This window comes from Sus scrofa, chromosome 5 (genome assembly GCF_054392235.1).
Source record: "Sus scrofa isolate SSC_HxYL_T2T_F1_AM1 chromosome 5, Sscrofa_HxYL_maternal_Yorkshire_Landrace_v2.0, whole genome shotgun sequence".
NCBI lineage: Eukaryota > Metazoa > Chordata > Mammalia > Artiodactyla > Suidae > Sus > Sus scrofa.
In genome coordinates, this window is record NC_139387.1 from 96,696,615 (window position 1) to 96,721,731 (window position 25,117).

General features: G+C 42.9%; 1 protein-coding gene and 1 long non-coding RNA gene across 21 annotated transcripts in view; both read right to left on the minus strand.

Moving 5' to 3' along the window:
- CRADD (CARD and death domain containing adaptor protein) overlaps nt 1–25,117 on the minus strand; it is a 182,025-nt gene that overhangs the window by 124,858 nt on the left and 32,050 nt on the right. For 4 of the 20 annotated variants that reach the window (XR_014804375.1, XR_014804377.1, XM_084957594.1 and 1 more), the window contains exon 1: nt 4,485–4,693. The exons of the other annotated variants lie outside the window; for them this stretch is intronic. The gene's annotated coding sequence lies outside the window, so the exon portion shown is untranslated. Of the gene's footprint in view, nt 1–4,484; nt 4,694–25,117 lie in introns of those variants that run through there. 20 annotated transcript variants of the gene reach the window in all.
- LOC146403568 (uncharacterized) lies at nt 17,267–23,712 on the minus strand. The gene is made up of 2 exons (XR_014804405.1): nt 23,464–23,712; nt 17,267–22,590 (listed from the first exon to the last, which is right to left on the minus strand). It is a non-coding gene; the product is annotated as an uncharacterized LOC146403568 (long non-coding RNA).

Genomic DNA, 25,117 nt, shown 5'->3' on the forward strand with positions numbered 1-25,117 from the left:
CATCTGAAATCCAAAACGCTCTGAAAACCAGGATTTTTTTCATTACTCATTTGGCAGCAAAACCTGACCTGACCTGAACTCATTTGGCCTGAATTCATTTGGCGACAAAACCTGACCTGAACTGACATGAAGCTATTTATAGTTTTTATTTATCCCACTGAGTGTGAATATTCATCAGTTTCACTGCAGAAGTATTAACGTGTTTGATTATAGGATCCTGCTCCAGACCACACTGCAGGGCTATGTAATAACTGGTATACGCACCATATTATCCTTCTCAAAAACAAAAACAAAAAAACCCAAAAAACAAAAATTCAAAGTCAGCAAAATCTGGCCTCAAAGGTTTTGCATACAGCATTGCAGACCGGTATTTATTCAGATTTAACCTCCTTGAACCTTGGGTTCATTGCAAGTCTGAAATTAGGTCGTAGACAGCATCATTTCTTTGGAAAAATATATTCTTAATTTCAAACGAGCAACTTAAAAACGAACTTTTGGAACACCACTAATTCATGGGTTGGAAACTATATAAAAGTATACAATGAAGAAAAAAACTTTTCATGATAAAAGGTTTCCATCCTGAAAAAAAAAAAAAAAAAATCAGATTCTACTTCCCGTTCCCATAGAATCTTCAGGGAAGTCTTCAGCTTCTGAAAAGAATGGCCAATCTTCTTAGACCTCTCTGTGCATTAAGAAGGGTCTTGAAATATTAGAACAAGGACCAAGGAAAAGAGGGAATACTAGAAATCCTGTGAACCGCTTCTGTTCTGCCCTTCTAGTCATGCTTATTGCTGCCAAAAGAATGTATTTATAGCTTTAATTACAATTCAAAGTTAACCTTTCTAGCAGAAGGAAAGCATCAAATGCCCCTTTCAATACAAAATGAGTTCAGAGGAAAATCCCAATCTCCTTATAATCATTTTATGAGTGTGATGAATCCTGTAGCTGATTACTTTGCTGCCTCTTTGTTTTGGCTGCTAGGGGAAAAAAAAGCGAGCCAAATTTATAGGCTAGTTTTAGCACTTGTACAGAATTTTATGAAATATTTTCTTTGCACTAACCCTACCCATACCAGCCTTGTTATTTTTCTCCTAATTTTGTTTCCCTTTTGCCCAATTTCGTCATCTTTTTATGAGGTGGTGGTGGCAGTGGTGGTTGTGGGTCTGTATGTATGTGTGAATTTCCTCAAAATCTTTGTGTCAAAAGGTGGAGCACGGATACATAAACAAATAAGTGACTATATGCTTCATAATGTACTGGATATGGATCCATTTACTTGCAGCTGAAAAGACCTCAGTAAGAACAGCACTCTAAATCATTCCACTTGATGAACTGCACAGACACGGAGCCATAATTAAATCCTTCTAAATCCAAATGCTCATGACCATTGTTCATTACATGAAAATAATCATAAATTAGGGAAAGCAAAAGAAGCACCTTAGCTTCAAATACACACACACACACACACACACACACACACATATTTTATATTTATATATGTATTTGAAGCTATATATATTGCTTTATATTATATATATATATTTGCAATTATATATATATATTTGCATGCTTCAAATATATACAGTCACTGGACATGTGTAGTTGAGATCTGATCACCACCTTACCCTGAGGGTTGAGGAGGCACAAGTTTCAACTCTGCATACAGGCTGCCTCTCCCCCACGCCTTACCTCCAGATCATTAGCTGGCTAATTCTCCACAGTATCACACCTGAGCCTGAACTTGGCAGACCCCCACTTCTACCAGGCCCCCTGCTTGCTAGAGTTACTGGAAGCCAGTGAAGTTACTGAAAGGAGGCAGGGACTCCAAGAGTGTTCCTAAAGCTCCTGGAGAGCCGGACACTCCCTGCTCTACGGCGGCAGCAACGGATGACCATCCTTTCACTTTCTTCTGGGCAGTTCCGGCAGCTCCGAAGCACCAGAATTTTCCCATGCATCATCCACACACCCAAAGAGGGGTCTAGTTAAAAATCTCCAAAGGGGAAAATTAGTTACGTAACAAAAGATAATCAAGATTCATAAATAGTAAAAGAGGATGTTTAATGTAAGCCTGCACCCCCCCACCCCAAACTAGAAGAACTGTGGGGGGGGGTGTAAGTGAAGAGGGGATTTGCATGTGTCCAGCAACTAGGAAGTTGCATATTCAGGCACATCTCCGGTATGAGTAAGTAGCTAGGGGAGGGACCCTGGTTTCTTATCCAAAACTGGATTCTAGTAGAATTCTATTTGAATACATCAAAAACTCTCCAAGGCTGAAATCAGATGGCAGAGGACAGCCAACTTTTAAAAATGAGATTATCAGTAGTGTGTGTGTGTGTGTGTGTGTGTGTGTGTGTGTGTATGATATTGCTACCATAAACTGACTTCTATCTGATGCTATCCTATTATGATGCCAAAAACAAAACAAGAAGATTGGGAAAGGTTTTGCAACACAGAAGTCTGATTTTAAAAAAATAATAACTTATAGATGAAAGTTTACTGTTTAATTTAAAACTCTAAAAATTCCTTATAAGTAATATCTGATTTTACCTGGTCTTTTTAGTTTTAATTTTACTTCACAAAGTTTTGAGAATTAAGATGCTTAAAATCTCTTTAAAAGGATGGATTATGACTAATTCCATCCCAGGAAAGCTATACCTAGAAGGGTATGTTAGCAGAATTCTAAAGATGTGCCTCCAGGATCCCCATCCCCCAGGTATTCTATCAAGCACCAAGCCAGGTACTGCTGTGAAGGGACTCTGCTAATCAAGGTTACCCATCATTTGACTTTATCCAGGTGGGACCAGTGGAATCGCAGGAGTCCTGTCAAAGCGTAAGAAGAAAACAGACTGGAAATGTAGGGATATTCAAAGCCCAGGGATTCCATATACCATGGCTGGCTTTGAAGATGGAAGGGGGTGGGGGGCTTGAGTTAAGGAACTCGGAGCTGAGGAAGACCCCTGGCTAAGAGCTCGCAAGCAAGGAAACAGAACCTCAGTCCTACAAGCACACTGGAACTGAATCCCCCTCCCCCAAGACCTACAGCCAAGAGTCCAGGCCTGCTGATGTCTTGACACAGGGCCTTGGGAGGACCTGAGCAGAGAACCCAGAAGAGCCACACTGTGCCCAAAGTTCTGACCCATAGAACGGGGAGATAATGAACGGATGTTGTTGTAAGCTACTAACTCCGTGGTAATTTGTTATAGCAGCCATAGAAACCTAATACAGAGGTAAAGCAAAAAAAGATCCAAAAAATGAGCATTTCCGAGTCAAACTGACTTTACTGATTTCAGCTAAAGCATAGAACCTTACATAGAAAACCAAAACTAAACAAAAAACTACCATAACAGAAAATTAGGATATAAATATGAAATCATCAGAGGGATTTTTTAAAATGAAAACTATGTTGCCAATATACCCTTTTATTGCTTCATCTCAAAGACCACTTAATATGGGAAATTCTGCCATTGCTCCTAAGCAGTTCAAAACATGATTTGCAAGGCATAAAGCAAGAACTGGAGCCCAAAATGTGGTTATCATTACTAAGAATCTAATCTCTTATCATGGTCTTCAAGTATGTATCACACTCACTAAAACATATGAAAAAATAATCATTTTAGGCTTTCATTATTCAGGGAGAATGAGAACCAAGGAGAGAACTGAATTTAATAAAAGGAGTAACATTTTAATAGAGTTCTCCAGCAATGTAATGGACTACCTCGAAAAGCAGTCAAAAATGTTATAAAAGAATTCTTACAATTCCATTTTCAAAATTGGCCTGAATGACCTCCACACTCTATTCCAACTCCAATTCTGTGATTCCATGAACGTAGTAACAGAGTTATGTTGGCTGCTGTAAGAATATCGGCATCATCAGAGCACTAGCTAAGCCACTATTGTTCTACGGTGAACCCATTAAATTTACCATGAGGTACACAGGGCAGGTCTCACAGCGACGGAAATTATTAGCATTCTAGGCTTCTACACAGGAATAACAATACGAATATACAAAAACGAAACTATTTTAAACGGCAGCCTTTTGGTTTGGATGGTGCAGAATTCCTCTCCCAAAGGGAAGCTGAGTTGCATCCCTCTGGTTCTGAAGTGGGAGAGAGAGTCCCGGCCCATCTGTCCCGAGATAAGGGCCCTGGAACACAACGCATTAACGTTCTGGCGTCGCACACGCACCTGACTCCACTATTACCGTTTGCTCCTTCAGAACAAAATCTGCGGCACCCGCTCATCTCACAAGGGCAGGACATTTCCCGGCACCCTGTGATTGCTAATTTACCGAAGATGGGCAGCAGCCTATTGCAAGGAATGCCAATGTTCCCGGTATGCTCTTTTCCGAACACAAACGCCAGTGTTTATGCAAGATTCACATGTCACTCAGGTTCATGTTTGGTTTGGTTTGGTCTGTTGCCTTGAGATGGGGTGCGTGTCCCTGGTTTTGGTGGAGTGAGGAAGAGCGGTCGCTTCATATTTACCTTTCACTGGGGCCAAATTGGACACATGGAAATAAACACGGCTTTCAAGGGTCCCTCCGTCACTACGGGTGCCGCCTTTGCGTCAGATGGAGGAAACCGAGGAAAACTGCCCAGTCACCCCCGGATCGCCCTCGGGGCGCCGTCGGGGTGGCGGGGTGACCAGGCTGCACAGGACCGCCGAGCGCCCCAGCCAAGCTCGCAGCTTATCTGCTGTTCGCGCAGCGCCACCGCCCTCACCAGTTCCTAGAGGAGGGATTCTGAGAAAAAAGAAAGAGCCTGGTTCCCTAGAAACATTAAATTAACACAAGAGATCTGGAAACGAAACAGCAGATGCCTGAAAGCCTTCCCCTTGACTGCTTCCTGCCTTCTTGGAAAATCTTTGCATTAAAATAGATTGGATTACTCTGCGCAGCCAGATGCTGCCCGAGAACTTCGTTTTAGGGGAACACGAAAGCCAAGTTTGCCATCTTTCAAAAAGATTTTTCTTTCCGAGGCGGTTTGAATAGTGTGTTTGGGTGGTGGACCTCGGCTAGGACCTGACGCTGAGGCTGTCTGCATGACAATAGAGACTTTCCATAACATTGACTCGCAAATCAGATAACAAAAAGCAGGGCGTGTGGAGTAGAAAGGTAGAGCTTTGCAAGGAGTGCTAAGAGTTCAGAAGTGGAGATTCAAGTCTCCGGAAACTGACTAGAAGGAGCACGGTCCGGCCCCCTTATTTCATAAGGGAGAAAATGATCTGTTTTATCTGTTAAGCCTGTTTGCTTTGATCCCAGCTATGAGAATACACAAAAAATAAAACTAACAGCATTTCCAAAGAGTCAAAACCAGAAGGAGAAAGACATGAGGAATATTGTATTCGCCTCGTCATTCTAAAACCCCATGCAAATTAATCTTATATAATTTATATTCGACCCTCTCTGCAAATTAATCTCATATAATTTATATTCGAGCCAGGATTAATAGCCACACACTTTGAGAAGAGTTGGTCTGAAGAACATAATGTATTACACTTACATGGCATCTTTACTTTCATATTTAAAGTCTTGGTGGCTGAGAAAAAGATCCAAGGCTTCCTGTGAGATATCAAGATTTTACAAAGGAAGTAAGGTTTTTACTGTAGTAGCACCTTCCTTGATATATATTTTTTTTCATAATGATTTTTATTTTTTCCATCAGAGCTGGTTTACAGCGTTCTGTCAATTTTCTACTGTACAGCAAGGGGACCCAGTTACACATACATGTGTACATTCTTTTTTCTCACATTATCACGCTCCATCGTAAGTGACTAGATGTAGTTTCCAGTGCTATACAGCAGGACTGCCTTGATACTTTAACTTTTTCTCCTGCTAACCTTTAAGGTGAGACTCCATACATCATTAACCACTATTCTACACGCATCGTGCTTTCTAGTAAACTAGACAGCAACCTGCAGTCCTAAAAGGATTCTATGCTTATCCCAAATTTGGGAACATAAGATGGGGAGGAAGTATATTACATGATATCCTGAACAAAAATAAAATTAAATATCTTTGCCTAAGCATGAAAGCAGCAAAATTCATTTTAAAGCAACTCAGTCACACAGAATCATTTCATCTGTAATAGGGCAAGTAAGTAGAACAACTCCAAGAGAAGAGCAGCCCTGAGTATTTCTGTTTCAACAACTCACTGGGGATACACAAAATCTATCATTCCTCCCTGATACATGAAAAACTAGAGGGCAAGTTCAGAGCAACTTCGGTGCTCTCGAGGCTAACGGTTGAGCTTACCGAAAAGCAAGTAAAATTCTTAAATGTTTATAAGAAAGCAAAGGAAAATGCTACAAAAATTATTTGGCTGGTAGGCCACGGAGAAAGCCGGAATCTTTTCAGGACTCACCAAACTAGGGAGCTGTTTTAAAACCGAAAGTCAAACAGCTTTGCACAGGTATTAAGTGTTTTATATGACAAAATTATCAAATGCACATACTTTTTTATCACAAATAGAATCACTTCTAACTACTATGAATAAATAACGAGGTGCACAATACTATTAGTCAATGCTGGCCTTAAAAAAAATGACCAGGGTATTTCAAAATGATTATGAATGATGAAATATGACTTCTATATTTTCTAGGCAGGTAATGATGTCAAGAATATGGTTTTCACAGAAATATATTCCACATACTTTTAGTCACAATAACAAAAATGACTACGAACAAAATTGAATTGACTCAGCTTCCTTAAAAATTTTTCATTATTAAAAATAAAACTTGTGGCAAACTACAGCATTAGGAAAGATTAACAAATTTTAAATCCCCTCCAAATTATTTTTTGGAAAATAAAAAGCAGTATTCATGCCATAGAAAAGTGTGAATAACTTAAAATTAATCCTCGGAATTCCTTTCACATAGCTAACGACTATGTCATTCCTGGGATTTCTTCACACTTAACTGAAATGGTAAAGAAAAGGAGAAATATTTAGATGCCGATAAAAAGTTATTCGAGTTATCCTGCTTCACTAACTTCAGCTCCTCCAGGTTCAATATCTAGTAAGTGCCTGGTCTGCTTCAGCAGATTTTTTTTTTTTTTCCTATTTTAAAAATCATCACTAAACAAATGAGGTTAATACTAGTTAAAACTCTAAATCCAAATATCATATGCTCTGCTGTAAAAATGTGCAGAGTATTAGTTAAGTGTACTTTTCTTTCCATATATTTTTGCATCTTTGTCCAAACTCCCCCAGCAAAGTTTATGATTTGTATCCTAAAATAAAAACGTTTGTATTTTATGCTATAAAAAAATCAGTAAACTTCTTTAAAGTTAGATGCTTCAAAAGAAATGATACAAATATTGTAAGGAAAGCCCTATTATAATTAAAGAAGGGGACTGGTAAGGAAGAAGAAAAATGAAGGTATATTTGCAATAAATCAAAAGCAGAGTTGTAAATGGGAGCCTCCACAATGACTATTAATGTTGACTTATAAAATACTGGTCTTTGCAGTACTTCAGAAGTATAAGCTGGTAGTTGTTTTCCTTAATAAATGAAAAATAATTTTCTGGGCTTTTGTACTTTTAAGGTACGAATGACATGGAAGATCACTTCCGGGATCTTTCTCTTTCCCCATTTCAAAATTACAGGTTTTATTTTTATCTATTTGGATTCTTAAAATTTAATGACATTATCTAACCTCTGAGAACCAAGATTATAGAAACCACCAACTGTAGGAGCCTTGATGCTTTCGATTATATTTTCTTAGAAAGATTTATATGATAGAGATATTTCATCTCTATCTATAGTTGTTCTTTTTTAAGAGAAATCCTCCAATGCCAGTAAAAAGCTAGATTATCTAAATCTCAATAGTTGGAATAAATTTAGCCCAGTGGTATATCCTAAAAATAGGATAATTTAATAAAAACTAAACAACATAATGTATTCTATTTTACATAATATTTTATAGACTTTCAAGACACATATTCTGTTAAGTGAGTCCCCACCTCAAATCTGGGTTGGAAATGACCAGGGCGTACATTTTTTAAAAGGAGAAGCTAGCTAACCACTGCTCACATCTCCCCATTTGGGTGTAGAAGAGAGATGAAATGCACGGCCAGCCAGGTCCTTTATCCAGGCAGCTGCCCGTCCCAGGGGCACCACACGTCCTACCATGTCCGGATCGCTGTCAGGCAGAATAGCTCAGTTCAAGCATCTCTACAGTTAGATACCTGCGTGGTTTTTGCTATAAGATGAGGGGGACAAATAAAATCCAAAACCCTCTTTGCCCCAACTCCTTGCAACCTTTCAAAATCCCCCTTTGCTAAAGGAATCTGATGAAGAAAGAAACCACCAGGAACCCAAGCAATTTCCCTTTAAGATGCTTTTTAAGAGGTCGTGTTCTTTTTCCTTTCTTTTTTCCCTATTTCTTTTTTTGAAGCCAGACTCTCTGGGTTCCTTCTGATTTTTATTCTGTTTGAATCTGGTCCCTGTTATCTTTTTTAATTTTCTGGAAAGAAATAAGATTTCCTTTGTTTATGAAGATAAAACAAGAGGTTGACACTTTACGCACAAAACAGAATAACCAAAGGTTACACTGACGTCAAATTTAGCGTCTGCTGAGGGCTGGTGGTTTCTTCTTCTTTCTTGCCGTGGGGGTGGGGGGGTGGGGGGCGCAGGCAGGTGTGAGGGACTGAGCGGAGGATTTTCACCTCCTGTGCGTGTTATCCGGGTTCTAAGGAGGGGGCGTGCTTTGCCTGCTCTTCTGGGTAGACTTGAGAACAGAATCGGCAGGCTCCATTCTCTAGGAAGGCTGAAGCTGGCAACTGCACCTCATGGAAGATTCCACAAAAGGCTAAACTAGGATGAGACCGTCAACAGGCTTCAAAGAGGCAGCGGTCCAGGCCCCATCCCTGAGGCCAAACAGGCCTCCTTCAGGTCCTCGTCCCCACGCTCTGACACTCTTGGCCTCTCCTCTCCCCTCCAGCTGCCCGTCCCATTCTTCTGCCAGCTCTTCTGTTCTCCTCTGACCCTGCAAAAACGGAGCAGCGCTGTTGTTTTGCTCCAACTGACAAAACAGCTAAGAAACAGCAGAACAGGACTGCCCTTTGCAAAATGGGCCACCACGTGATCCCCCTATTTAAATCCACTCTTACAGTAAAACACGAATAAGAGAGGGAGGGAGCTGTTTGTGAAACGCTCCTGCTTGCCTTCATAATACTCTCAGCTCCTCCCTCTCGGCCTCCTAAATACCCTAATGAAATTATATAATAAGCTTTATTTTCTCCGTCCGAAATCCTTCCTGAGTCCAAATTGCTAATGCGGCAGGTTCCAGCTGCCTAAATTCCCTAAACAACATTCCCTGTTCCATAAAAAGCATGCAACTGCAAGCACAGCAGTCCTGCTCCAGTTCTGAGAACTAGAAACTGACTACCCAGTTCCTGGGAAGGCCGGGAACCAGGCGACACGGATGATTTAAACGTAGACAACATCCGAGGTTCCCTTTCACCCCCAGGGCAGCCAAGAGGAGCCCAGGAGAGGCCAGCCTCCATCGTTCGTCTGGCTCTTACGCTGATCCCCTGGGAACCACCTCTGCTCTGAAAGGAAACAGTCCCCCAAAGGAAACAGTCCTCAGGAGGACACTGAGTTTGCACCGTCTTTTATGAATGCGTGTATTTCACAAAGAGGGAGTGGAGTTCCACGACAGAGGGCCTTCGTTGGGTGACTTGGGAACCCATACATCCCAGAAGAGTCCTAGCTTCGAAATCATTTAATGCAATTTCACTGTTTACAGAACAGTCATTGACTCTTCTCTGACATATATAGTTTTTGCCTCTACCTCTGGCAAAAAGACTACCCAAACCATCCCAGGCAGACATAAATGCCTTATTTTGATTTTCAAGAGGAGTTCCCGCTGTGACCCAGTGGCTTAAGGAGTCGGTGCTGTCCCTGCAACAGCACAGGTTCAATCCCGGGCCCCATGCAGTGGGTTAAGGATCTGGGGTAAGTCACAGCTACAGCTCAGATGCGATCCCCTGGTCCAGGAACTTCCATATGCTGTGGGTGCAGGAAAAAAAAAAAAAAAAAAAAAAAAAAAAAAAAACTACGAAGAAAGATTCCACAACCTGACTGGGCACTGCCATGACCAGACTTCACAACGGCCTTCATACTTGCCAATCGGCAATACCTAATTACTTGGCATTGCCCTGCACCTGCCATGCTGGTCTGCCTCTCCGCGTCCTTCCATGCGCTCTTCCTCCACTTATAATACCTTCTCCAACCGTAGCCACTTAGCGTCTAATTCAGTTGTCAATAGGTGGCCTGTCCCAGATCCAAGTCCATCTCTGTCTCCCGTGCCACTGTGCATATACCTGCACTGTATCTTTGTTCATGTGGCTGTCTCTCCTGCTGATGCCTTGAGGAACCAATTGTTTTTGCATCTCCAGTGTCTGCCTTGCATATTTTGCACCAAAAAACCCCATATATGTATATGCTATAAACGAGACTAACCCGATGTGGCTGTAAAATGACTTCTAGCTTTCAAACATAATAAGCCTGGTTGATCCGAAGTCATCATGCTATAGTCTGAAACCATCTGTTCCTGCTCTTGCCTCAGAAGAAAAAGAAAAACTGGTCACATTTCTCTGTCCTCTATATCATAATTAGATGGGGGTGGGAGCTGGGGGATGGAAGAATAATTGGGTTACCGAGTCACATCCTAAAAGAAATCAGTGTGTAACTCCAGAAAATTGCTAGATCTACCAAAATTTAACATACTTTCCATCTGGCCATCAAAAATATTTGAGGAGTTCCCTTCCTGGCTCAGTGGTTAAACCCAACTAGGATCCATGAGGACACAGGTTCCATCCCTGGCCTCGCTCAGTGGGTTAAGGATCCGGCGTTGCCATGATCTGTGGTGTAGGTCGCAGACGAGGCTTGGATCCTGCATTGCTGTGGCTGTGGTGTAGGCCAGAGGCTACAGCTCTGATTCGACCCCTAGCCTGGGAACCTCCACATACTGAGGGTACAGCCCTAAAATAGAAAAAAAAAAAAAAAAAAAGTATTTGAAATGGCTCTGAGGGAAATAAAGAGATAATTTACTGTGGAGAACAAAACAGAACTAGTAGAAGAAATAATGTGAGGAAGAGCTGGGATTAGGTGATATTTTAAGTAAAGACGAGAAAAACATAAATGATAGAGGTCAAAATGGAAAGTTCTGAACCCAAGGACTTTAGAGACCAGTCTGGTTTCTTTTTCTAGTAATAGGCGGACCACAGTCAAGCCTGATGGGAACATTATTTCCCAACCCCTACACGATGTCCTGCACGGCTCTTGAAGCATCCAGCGTCACACTTGCCCTGACAAATGCGAGGGCCATGCACTGATTCACGGCACAGCTCAGCTGCCATGATTCTCCTTTGAGGTTCTCTCTCTCTCTTTTCACAGTTTATGTGCCACAATCCTCAGAAGTTTCTCTGGGATGAGACTAAGGGGAGGGAGGCAGAAAGGAGAGCTAAGATCTCTGGAGTACCTCTTACACCTGCCAGCTGTTTTATACACCAGCCCCCCAGTAAGCCCACTTGGTAGGCAGAATTATTCCCATTCGCAATGCGGTTGTAAACCTACGTCTCTCTGGTTCTAAATCCAGTATTCTTTCTATAAATCATACTATTCCTATTTCTAATATCAGCATTAAGGACTCAGGGAGGCAGCTTCAAAGGTAAGAGGTGCTTCATTCATTCATTCAACATTTACTCAACAGCTACTGTGAGCCGGGCACTGTTCTTTCTTTTAGAACATAAAACACAAACAAGTTCTGGTGCTGGATGTCAATCTGCTCAAAGTTTCATGGCAAACAGACGCAGAAACAAATAACTGGGTTTATTCTCTTTTCTCCCAGGCTCTGTATCGGATTTGGTTTCCCCAGTTTGTCACTTTTTACTCCCACTTTACTCACCTCCCAGATCTCAGTAACTGCCTTCTCATCCTTACTTAAACATTAGTAAAACATGAGACATCTACACCATCTCACAAGCTGCCTTCGTTATCAGAATGACATTTTAGAGGGAAGCGAAATCAAACAAAACACAAATTTGCTCCAGCCACTCTGGGTTCTGTCTGCTAGGGTATTAATTCATTCATTTACCCACATTTTTTGGGGGGAGCATCTCATACAAGGTCCAGTGCTAACAGAGGACACAGTCGTGGAAGGAAGATAACCAGAGTTCCTGCCCTCGTCCAGCTTCTCCTCTACCCATTCCAAGAGGGGAGGAAAGCAGCAAACCAATCCATGGGCTGTGATGGGCTTATCACAAAGGAAACCCACAGGACGCTATGAGAAAGTACGCATGGCACAGGGATCTGACCTTGGCTGTGGGGGCGGGGTTAGGAAGGTCTTCCTGCAGAAGTGGCATTAAAGCTGAGATCTGTGAGCTGGGTAAAACCTGATGAAGGTGGGTGTGGGGGACCAGGAAGAGGAACAGAGAGGAGCATTCCAAGCAGAGGGAACAGAACATGCAAAGGCCTCAAGCTGAAAAGAACACAACCTTCCAAGGCGAGGAAAGAAGGCCTGTGTGTCTGGAAGACAGGTTATAAGAGGGAAAGTGTCCCAAGATAAGGGAAGGTGGCACAGCCAGACCCTGCAGGACACTGTCGGGGACATTCTGGATTCAAATCTCACCCTAAGAGCAGCATGAATGCACCGAAAAGATAAAGCTCGTCCACTGAGCACCGATTCCCTCGGCCACCTGGGACTGATGCATCAGGAAGAAAACAGTAGGAGGAAGTGCTTTGATAAAGGAAAGCGTATTTAGAACAGAAAGCATAGTGTCACCGAAGAAAGAGTGCTACACCACGTATGAAAAAGACTGTGTTGTCCTTCAATGACGACTATCTTGAGGAGGTCATTTAATCTCAAAATATCTCCATTTCCTCATCTATCAAATGCAAGTACTAGAAAATTCAAAACTCACATTCTTGTAAAAAGCAAATGAGCTAATACATCCGACATTTGAAAATGCTTTGAATCTCTAAAATGGAAGTTCCCTGAGGCAAGAATGTTGCCTGTTTTGTTCATGGATGTAACTAGCGCTTAGAGGATGGATGGATGGATGGATGGATGGATGGATGGATGGATGGAAGGGTGGGTGGACGGGAGGGATGGGAGGGAGGGAGGACACGCAGACAAATGGATCACGTCAAGCATCACACCGTGCAAATATGAAGCAAGATGTACAGGTGTGGACACAGCCCACCCGGGCAGGGCAGCCTCCACGGAAGAAACTGTTAGCACATCATCCTAACTGCCGGCCAGCCAGCCAGGCCTCCCCCACCGCCCAGTGCACTGGGCACTTCCAGCAGCTGTTCTAGAGCACCAGCCAGTGGGCCAGCCAGCACAAGATCCAAAGCCCATGACACCCACGTCCTCAGCGCAGTAAATGGCAGAGGGAGACTGTGAGAAACGAAACCACTGCCCTTCGTGCAGCTTCTTCCTGAGAGACTGGTCCTTGACAAGGGCCCCAAGGCCAGACCCGATGACACGTCCTTCTCCAACACGACCCATCACTTCAGAGTCTTGGTCTTTTTGTAGTATTATCATCCATTTTATGCAACTTCTTGAGTTTTTTTTATATTCTTAGATGTATCCAGTTTTTTAAAGAACTGAAACTAAAGGTAAAAAGCAAGGAGGAAAAATATAAAAAAAACCCAAAGCTGTCCTTTGATATTTATGAGCTTTTACAGCAATGACAGTAGTTCCCACTTACTGAACACCTACTCTGCTCCAAACACAGAGGGTGACACCTGGCCTGTCATCTCTAATCCCCACAACATCGGACAAGGTACGCACCAGGGACCCCATTTCATGCAGGAGGAAATTCAGGCTCAGCACATAAGTGCTTGCCCAAGATTATGGGGCTGTTAAGGGGAACAGCCTGGGTTCGAATGTGGGTCCGTTAGACAGTATTACAGAATTCTTTCCATTATACCGCATATTGTTATCCCAAATATTCTAAATGACGTGGAACAATACATAATAATTAGAGCAACCTGAGCATTTACTATGTGTCAGATGCTACAAAGCACTTTACAAAACTTATTTCATTTAATCCTCTCAATAGCCCTATAAGGTTGGTATTTTTGAGATGAAGAAACTGAGAGAGACTAAGAAAGACTGGGTAACTTGCAAAGGTCAAAAAACTACCATGTAATGGAGCCTGGGTTTTAACCCAGGTCTGCCTGAATCCCAAAGGTACCCTCTGAACAGCTATGTAAGAGTCCCTCTATTCAAACAGTCTCAGTGTAACCTGTACACCTTTGAAAGAGAATGCCAAAACAGAAGAACAGCGTCAATAAACTGCTTTAAAGATCATTTAAAATAATTACCGCATTAAGACACTGTCTCTAAAAGCCCATTATGAACCATTTTCCCGGGGACTGTCGCCTTGTTCTGTTGCCCCAAATGGCCTTGAAAACTCTCTACGAGGACCAGCATTTTCACTACAAGTGTTTTCCTTTTTCATTTGGCAAGCACTTTAAACATCTACTGCTTAAACTGCCAGTTCGGTCAAATGGAACTCAAATCTCTACATCTTCAAACATCGCCAAACTGTACACTACTTGGTCCATAATTCTCATCATTAAATAATGTTGAGTGCTTAGAAAGATGTTCAAAATCATTGTGCAAACAGCCTACGTGCCATGTGTGAGTTGTCACAGGTTCACAGTAAACTCTAGCTTACATCAAGCTTTTTAAGACATCTCCTTTCAGGGACAGACCTTTCCAGGTTTAGAAAGGACTCCTCAGCTACATTTGTGGAGACTACTTTTCAAAATTCCACTTGTTATTAAGAAAGTGTCAGCCCAATAAGGAAACCTGACCTTGTGGATCTACTGATGGAGCAAAACATGAAGAGGACTTCCTTTTATCTATTAAAAAGTTTATTCACATCAATTTCACACTGACTGGATTTGCAAACCAAAAAGCTGGCAAACTATGTCTTTAAACACAATCAGTGAAAAAGAAGTCTGGCGATTCTCAGAAAAACACATGGGAAATCAGGTGTATGCGTAAACTCACGCCTGTGTCAAACTCTCCAAGAGCAAAATCTAAGTACAGGAAGTACCTCAATACCCCTTAACAAGAGCCAAGTCAATTTACAGACCTGGAGGAAATCCGCAAATTTTGTGCTCATTCTTCACGTTGGGATGTTCTATCGGCACGGGACAATTACATGTATTTTTAAGTACATCTTAAAAACCAGAGCATACGTGCACAGCAAAAATAAATCAATAAATATTGCAGAAAAATATAAAGGAAACAAATCATTTATAATTACGCCATTGTCAACACTGTGTCCCAGACTTTTTTCTTGGCATCTATGGATATATAAACACAGTGAGTTTCTCAAATACAGAGTTGTGCCACATGTGCTGTTTTGCAACATGCTTTGTTTTGTTGTATTTTTCCATCCAATCGTCAATTAGAACATGACAGTATTCAAAAATTAATAAATATGGCTCTACATCATTCAATTCTCCCATAACTGAGTTTAACCAATCTTTCATTGATGGACAAGTAAGGTTTTTTTCAACCTTGCGCTTTTATAAACAATATTGAATTGAATATCCCTGTACATACAAGTACTTGTCACATTAATCCCTCCAGATAAATTCCTAGAAGTAGAAATACTATGTCAAAGGATGTGGCTTTTGATACATATTGCCAAACTGCTTTCCAGAAGGATCCTGCCAACTGACACTCCCACCAGCAACAGAAAAATGTACAGGCTTCGCCACATCCTGACCTTCCCCTGGCAATGAGTATTCTTTGTAAATCACTGCCAATCTGATAGACAAAACAAATGCTGCCTTCAGGTTGCTTTCCTCTGCGTTTTCTTTTCATAAGTTCATTGGAAGATAGAGGCAGAAAGTCAGTGTCGACTGAAAAGCAAGAGCTTCAGAGGCCAACAGTCCCGAGTTACGACAGCCCTGCTAAACGTGTGGCATTGAGGACAAGCTGCCCTGACTCCCTGAGCGGTATACTCCTCACTGCAAAATGTGAATAATGACACCTGGCTCGGTACTTTCTCCAGCATTCCATGGAAAGCCCTTCGCGCAGACCCTGGCACCCAATAAACACTCAGTAAGCGGCGGCTGCTAGGGGCAGCGATGGCAGCGGCTGCAGTGGCTGCAGGAGTCGAAACTCTGTCAGAGGGGCAGGAGAGGATTGGCAACCATTTGCATCTGTTCTCCTGCAAACTGCCTTTTCATATCCTTGGTCCTTTTTCTGTCCTGGAGAATTCATCTTTTGTCTATTCCTTGGTAAGGGTTTGTAATAAATTATGAGCAAAGACTCTTTGGCTACGATACATATGATGCCAACATTTTTTCCACGTTGGCATTCGTTTTGAACCTTACTGTGGTGTTCTTTGCTGCACAGAAGTTAATTTTTACATAGTTAAATCTAACCTCTTTTATTTTTTAACTCTTTAGTTTCTGTCACTGGTGTCACACTTACAAAGATCTTCACGATCTCAAGACGAGAAATAAAAGACGATACACATTTTATTCTTACTTTCATATTCTTTAATTTTTAACAGTAAAACCTTTCATTATAAATCATTAATTCTGCTATAAAGTAGGGATTTAACTTTCTTTTTCTCTTAAATGACTAGTATGTAATCCCAACACTCCTCAGAAATCCTTTCATCATTGATTTGAAATGTGCCAACTTTATGTAAAAAAGTGGATAATTCCTTCCCTGAGAATTAAAAACAAAGAACTTTCTGTTTCTTTCTTTTTTTTTTTTTTTTTATGTTTGGAGCCAAAATTATGCGGTGGCCAAGCCTTACCTGAGGTAATGTTGATGCTATTTCTAGTCTGTCTTTATTCCATTTAGTGTCACTATTAATGAGTTTTGCTGTGGAAATAAACAAATGTTTGACTATGAGATGTTGTTAAAACCTTAAATTCTGAAACAGGTCTGGCCCCACTGTTTCAAGTAAGGGACTGTGGACTAGGACCAGGTTTCCATATGGATACTTAGCTCTGTTTTTAGACTAATTCTCATTTCCACTCTAATGTCTTTTTTATGCTATTAACATAATAAATTACCCTGGCATTCAAACACTAAGCTGACCTTGAGTTTCTGGGATAAATTCCATTTGGTAATGATGATTATCCTTTTTCTGTTTTACTAGATTCGACCTGCTAATATTTTGTTAAGGATTTTTACATCTACGTTAATGAAGTCTGTATTTTTTTCCTTATAATGTCTTTATCAAGTTTTGAAATTCAGGTTATACTGGCATCTATTTTATATTTTGTTTTTATTTACTATATTTTATAATGTCTTGAGGCTTGATGAGATAAAATCTCCCACTTTGCATTCTTCACTAGTCTCAAACAATATTATCCTGAATTTATTTTATCAAGTTCCACAGAATCATCATCCCATCGCAAGTTCTGTTGGGACAGCATTAAATTTTAGACTCCTGTGAACAAAAGCAATACTGATACATTTATTATATTAACTCTTCTCACCAACACACATGATAGGTTTCCCTATTTATCCAAGTGTTCATCTATAATAAGCCTCAGTTAAGTCTGGAAGTCTTTTTCACATAAACTTCAATTCTTATGAAGTTTATTTCTACGTATGGTATAATCACCTTTACTTTTCAACTCTACTCCTATCTATGCTACTAGGTCTCATCAGTCTGAGTACCGACTGAGGATAACCAGTGTCATTTCTGATATAATTCTGTCCTTGGATGGGCTGGAGTACCACGCGGAAGAAAGGGCCTGAACACTATTATTTCATTTATTTAATAAACATATTGACGCACGGACTTGGAAAAACTTACAGTTTCCAGGGAGACAGGCTAGGGGGTGGGGGTGGGGATGGGCTGGGAGTTTGAGATAGAAATGCTACAAAATTGGGTTGTGATGGTCATTGTACAACTATAAATGTAATAAAATCCATTAAGTTTAAAAAAAAATTATGGAACACATCACATGCACTAGGCACTGAGTATTAAAACAGTAATAAGATACGATCCCTGACTTCAAGGGTTCACAGTTTACAGGGGCGATAAAAAAGGAAACAGACAAGCATGACCTAGCACCCTAAGTTCTACGTTAGAGAACCACACAAAGTCCTCCTCCAAGAGCAGAGAGTACTGTCAGGCAGTTTCATAAAGAGCTGACCCCAACCCCTAAGGTGGGTCCCAATTTCTCCCTTGAACTTGCCTGGCACACCTAACGTTGCGTGGAGTCCTCCAGACCTGAGGAGGGCCATTAACGCAGGGCTGGGCGTGCTCTGTCTTCCATGTCGGGACACGGCAGCCAACCCTGCCCACTTGCGGGTTCTCCTGCTGTCTGTGGCTGAGCCCAGGGGGCCGGGCACTGTGGGTCAAGGGACCACCCTTCCCATGCCCTCCCCCCCCAATAACCTCGGGAGAAGGTCATCAGCGTCAGGCTGAGTCATGAAAGCTTCAGCTACTAGGGGGCCTGGCTCCAGACTCCTTGAAGCCATAAAGGGCTATCACGCATGTCTACACAGGAACATGACGTTCTGGGAGAAAACAGTTCCCTTTCGTGCCTAAAATGGTAACAAAGGAAATGAAAGCAAAACTGTTGTGTGTCTCCTGGACAGTGGCAGGTTCTAGTACCCAAATAAGCAGATCCGGGAAAGTTCGGGGATGCACTGCTGGGAGGACCATTTACCCATCCTCCTCGGTTCGGTATGAGCTGTGGAATCATCCCCTAACTACAGAGCCCTCTGCAGAGTGACCGCAGGAAGCTGTGCACGGATGAGGGCGGCGCGGATACGCAGTCACTGGTGTTATCCTGAAGCGACCCCAGGGATCCATCCAGTTATTCAAAAGCACATCTGGAAAGAATTCACCTGCCTTGAACCCTGCTTGCTCAACAGCAGAACAAGTGAAAACATCACAAAATACTCAATCATAGCGATCTTTTTGATTGCTGAGCCTGAAAGTTTTCCCACCTGAGCGTCATAAATGAGACAAATTGCATAATAGGATAATAAGAGTTGCTGCTGAAAGACGCAATCACAAAATAACAGGACCTTTCAAAATCTAAGCATGGGTGGGTAATTAGCCAGGAATGGAATATAAAGAAAAGCAATTCCAAGGTTCCTGCTTCTTCACGTTATCGTGAAACCGAGATGGCCAAATGCCAAAGATTACTCTTTCGGTTACAATAGACCTTCTTATGTCTTCGGCAACAGCTCTAGTCCCTCCTGTTAACTGGTGTACTGTAGTACACTGTTTTTATCAGCCTAATCTCAAAGGCCACAATTCGCAAAGTTGCTACTTGTTCTTTCCTGCTGTGCAAACCAAACTTCTACCTGCTAAGATTCAAAGCGGAAAACAGGGAAAAATAATAACTTGTAGTTCTTTATTGTCATGTCATGTATGTATTTATCCGAATAAGATTTTTGCCTGAGTGAGGTATCCCTCCAGAATGAGTATTAGTAGAGCTTGGTTCTCCAATACAAAAAGCAAGACCTAAGAAAAATCCAATATGTAATTAAATATAAAAATACACGACTGTCCTAAATAAATAATACATGGTCTCAAATAAGCCCAACAAAGTTGAGAGAGTCATTAAACAGCTAAATGATTTACTTGTTGCCAGTTCAAGAACATTAACCACAGACACAATTAGCTGCAGATTTTGCAAACATTCAGATTAACTCAGTAGGAGAGTCACAGGTTTTGGAGTCAGCCCTGGGTTTAAATAACAGCACCATATGATGTCTTAGCTTGCAAATCCTGGAAAAGTTCATCTCTCTGAGCTTCCTCTTCTGCAAAAGGGAGGAAATACCTACCTCACAGGGAGAGATTTTTGCGGATTAAGAGAGAGGTATATATGTAACCTAAGGATGGAGAGACAGAGGAGGCATTCCACACCTAGCTAGATTCCTGTGCAAATTCTCTGCCACTAAATGGTCAAAAATACATGTCCCTGGCTGCTCAACCCACAATGGATCCTTAGAATTGATAGATCAAATTCTTTCCACTACTACACACCAACCTCATTTTGCTTTTAAGAAACTCAAGTCAATTCTCGTCTTCGGCCAAAGTGGAATTCCTTATATATTTCCAACCTTTTATTTTCTTGCTCTCAAAATACCATCACCACTGCCATCACCACCATTTCCCAAAGTAGTTCACAGGGGGTTCTACCCGAGAGATGGGGCAAGACACGGGGGTGGGGGGTGACAGGGGGGCGGGTAAGTCTTTAAAGGAGGTAGTGGAATCTGGTTCAATTTTTATCTTTTCAATCAACCAATACTACTTTTTCCTTCAAAGCAGAACTGTTTGAGACCACACAACTCCAAGGAGAGTGTAGCAGTTGGTGATAATAGATACTCAGCTGAACACTGCCAGTAATCATGGTGGCTTAAAACTTTTTTATCCAAAAAAAAAAAAAAAAAAAAAAACCAAACAAAACTTTTTTATCCTTAAACATGTATTATTCCACTGATACCCATAATGGGCCACTGATTTAAAAACAGAAGCACAGGGAACACTGATAGGGAAATACAACACTTTAAGGGAGAGAAAAATGTAAAAATTGTAAGACGGGTCCTTATCATACATGTTACCTTCATTTACTTAAAATTCTTTTGTAGTATAAGCAAAATGTCCAAATCTACATTAAAAAAGACCTGAGATAGGAGTTCCTATCATGGCTCAGCGGAAACAAATCTGACTAGTATCCATGAGGAGGATGCAGGTTCAATTCCTGGCCTCGCTCAGTGGGTTAAGGATCTGGCGTTGCCGTGAGCTGTGGTGTAGGTCGTAGATGCAGCTCAGATCTGGCCGCATCTGGCCCTACAAGCTGCTGCAGCTGTGGCGTAGGCTGGCGGCTACAGCTCTGATTCAGCCCCTAGCCTGGGAACTACCATATGCCCTAAAAACAGTGCGGCCCTAAAAAGACAAAAAAAATAAATAAATAGAAAGATCCAAGATAGTGGAGTTTCCGTTGTGGTTCAGCAGGTTAAGAGTCCGACACCGTCTCTGTGAGGATGTAGGTTCAGCCCCTGGCCTTGCTCCGTGGTTTAAGGATCTGGCCTTGCCGAAAGCTGCAGTATAGGTCACAGATGTGCCTCAGATCCGTTGCTGCTAAGGCTGTGGAATAGGCTGGCAACTGCAACCCCAATGTGACCCCTAGCCCAGGAACTTCCACATGGCGCGGGTGCGGCCCTAAAAAGAATGAAAAAAGATCCATGACAGTGCCCGTTTTGTCCAGTGTGCCCTATCCTATCCGGAGGATGTGTTCTCCCTGCTACTGAATCGGCGAGGGGGAGGGCAAGTGAGAAGCCTCGGTCCTACCCTACAAGTCACTTAGGTAAGAATCAAAGATGCGAACCTCTTGGGTCCTCAGCGTTCTCATCTCTAAAAAGACGTTGTTTAATAAAACTCAACCTAGGCAAAACCCACCCGTGGCAACTAAAACCACCTGGTGAAAGAATTTTGAAAAGGAAAAGAGGGGACCCTAGGAACTTTTGACTCCAAAGCACTTGAATGTGATCGGGGCGTGGCGCCCTCTGTGTCACACCTGAGACTAACCTTGGGCAGACCCTGCTCTCTGAGCTCCCATGATCGCCCTTCCCAACCTCCCTCTCCTGCACTGTCTCCAGCCCAGAGGCTGAAAGAACAAACCTTCACTTGCAACAAGGAGAAGCCCTACGAACGTTTCAGCCCACGAAACAAAAGCGGAAGTGTGCTGGCGACTGCCGGGGCATCTACTGCTTTTCCGGAGAGAAGTGGCACATGCAGGGGGGGCTGCCCCTTTCCCTACCTCCTGGCCCTACACATGCAGTGTTGGGAGCTGCAGCCACCGTGCCAACCGCCAGGAGAAGAAAAGCCAAGCACAGAGACGTGCCCTGATGCCTTTAAGCCAGAAGCAGCTGACCTCCGGACTTCTTGTGATAAGAGTAAAACGCCTCTCCTTACTCTGCCCTTGTCAGTTTGGTGGGTTTCGTTTGCTTGCTTGACTTGTTGGCAAGCAGACGCCAGACTGACGCAGTGCTCAGCAGATTCACTGGGCTTAGAGAAGCAAACGTTTTTCTGTAACCAAGCCAAGCTCCTCAAAAAACAGTCACATGAAAGTTTAAAGGAAAAGGACACAAAGAGTGAAGGAAACTCTGTTTCTTCTCCTGCCCACAGACTCCATCCATGTCAAACTTCTAGACAACCAGCCCTCGGCCGGATTTCATTTCAGGATCAGAATCTCAGGACTGGAAGGGGAATTCATTTGAACCCCCCTGAGCTCTCTCTAAATGACCTATTAAGCAGCTATCTAGCCTCTGCTTGAATAAAGCATAATGATGAGAGGTGCACTGGCTCTAGAAGGAGCCCACACCTACTCGGACAACTGTTTTAGAAAGGTCTTTGGAGTTCCCATCGTGGCGCAGCGGTTAATGAATCCAACTAGGAACCTTGAGGTTTTGGGTTCGATCCCTGCCCTTGCTCAGTGGGTTAAGGATCCGGTGTTGCCATGAGCTGTGGTGTAGGTTGCAGACGCGGCTCGGATCCCGCGTTGCTGTGGCTCTGTTGTAGGCCGGTGGCTACAGCTCCGATTGGACCCCTAGCCTGGGAACCTCCATATGCCAAAGGAGCGGCCCAAGAAATGGCAAAAAGACAAAAAAAGAAAAAAGAAAGGTCTTTCTTATATGCACCTAACATTTCTATCCATTTGTCTTCCTTCCACCTTCTGAGAGACACGCAACACGGAGAATCTCTTTTACGAATGAGAACCAGCCCAACGGTTGGGGAGCTGTCCTGTCACCTCGCCTGCACACGGACGTGCCCCCACTTCCTCACCACTTCTTCCTGAGAGAGGCGCCGGGTTCTAAGGCAGCGCCGTCCAATAACGCAAGCCGCATACAGAAGTTTAAGTTTTCTAGTGATCCAGCAGCCACATTTTTAAAAAGAAAAATGAGGTGAAATTAATTTCAATAATACATTTTAGATTAGACCAAACATATTACCACTTCAAGAGATGCTCAAAGTAAACAATCGCAAATAGTTCACGTTTGGGGTACTAAGTCTTTGAAATCCGGGCTGCATTTCCCGCCGCGGGACACATGGGTGTGGAGCAGTCACCTTCGCGCTGTGCAACAGCCACGAGCGCTGGACGCTGCTGTACAGGACACCACAGGGCTGATGGAAGAGCGTGCTGTTTCCTTAGACGGGCCACAGGCGCTGTTTGGGTACCCAGGAAAGCTGGCAAACATCACAGTGCCAAGTGTCTTGACCGCTTTCAAAGGAGTGGGGAGGGGAGTCAAATCTCACGACCCCTGAGACCACATCCTCGAACCTCCAGGGGTCGGTGTTTCCCAACTGAGAGACTCTCTGCAAAAGTGGCCTTATTTTTCCAATGTAGCCTCAAAATAAAAATATATTAAAAAAGATTTTATTGCATATAGAAATGGAAGAACTCTAAAATCCCAGTTTGAAAACCCTGCGGGAACAGAATCAGGGGGTGTTTATTCTCGCCTCAATTCAGCCACCAAACTACGTGGTGACCTGAAAAAAAAAAAAACAATTGATTTTGCCAAGCCTCTTTTCTCTAAGGGTGCCCCAGTTTCCTACCAAACAACACTGCTCTAAGCATTCACAAACCATCCTTTTAATCATCCGTTCTAGAACTCTGCCCACAAGTAGCATAAAGCTCCCTCTCAATCAATGGTTTTCAACCCCAATTCCTCACTACTGAAAATAAAGATTGCTTTTTTTTTTTTTTTTTTTTCGTCTTTTTAGGGCCCTACCTGCAGCATATGGAGGTTCCCAGGCTAGGGGTCCAATCGGAGCTGCAGCCACTGGCCTACGCCAGAGCCACAGCAACGCTGGATCTGAGCCGAGTCTGCAACCTACACCACAGCTCACAGCAACGCTGGATCGTTAACCCACTGAGCAAGGGCAGGGACCGAGCCCGCAACGTCATGGTTCCTAGTCGGATTCGTTAACCACTGCGCCACGACGGGAACTCCTGAAATATGTTCTGTTATAATCACCCTCATCTTATACATGAGAATATTGGGAAACAGGGAGATTCAGTGCTGGAAAGAAGAGGCAAACTGTTGAGGGAGAAGAGCGTGGCGGGTGCACGACTGTGTCTGGGAGTGAGGAGAGGTCTTTCTGAGGTCATCTGGACTGGGCCTTAGATGAAAAGCCAGCCGCACAGGAATCGAAGGAGTGTTCCAGAGAGAGGGCACAGCAAGTATAAAGGCCCTAAGATGGGATGAAGCTGGCGGGATGAACCTGAGGGGGCCCAGCAACAGAACAAAACAAAATATAACTGAAACATAAAGCAGGCAGGAGGAGTTCCCTTGTGGTGCAGTGGGTTAAGGATCTGGCTCAGCAGTGGCTCGGGTCACTGCTGTGGTGGAGGTTTGATCCCTGGCCCAGGAACTTCCACGTGCTGTGAGCTCAGCCAAAAACAAACAAACAAACAACAGGAAAGGAAAAGAAAAGAAGAGGGGGAGGAGAGTCATCGAACGGGAAGCTGAAGAGATGGGGACGGGAGCCAGTTTCTGATGAGTCTGTATTTTATGCCAAGTACGACGGGAATCCACTCAGGTATTTTAAGTTGGAGAATAACACGATCCCATTTACATTTTTTAAAGATCTCTGGCTGCTCCGTGGGAAATGAATTATAGGAGGCAAAAACAGAATCAGAGAAACCATTTAGGACACAGAAGATGGAGGCCAAACAGCAGCTGAGGAATTCAAGCTTCCCTCTGCCACTGTCAGCAGGATAACATCAGCCCAGAGCGACAGGCTTGCTTCCTTCTACCTCATGGCTCACCTGCCCTGCTGCTAGAGTCACTTGCCCCAGGCTACAGAGAGAACCAGAGAAGAGTCCAGATCGTTTGGCTTCTGATTCCAATCTCCGCTCAAAGCAAGGGAAAACTTACTATGTAAACGTCCCACAGAGAGCAAAACAAGGGCAGCACGGTCAGTGACCATCTTCGGCTGCTCCTCACTTAGGCCCCAAAACGTTCACAGCACCTCTCCCTAGAAACAACTCACAACTCAAAACCAGAGATCAAATAACACGCAAAGGCCTGGGACTTTACTAATAATATTCTCCTTTTCATCGAAAAGATAATGAAGGAATTCCCA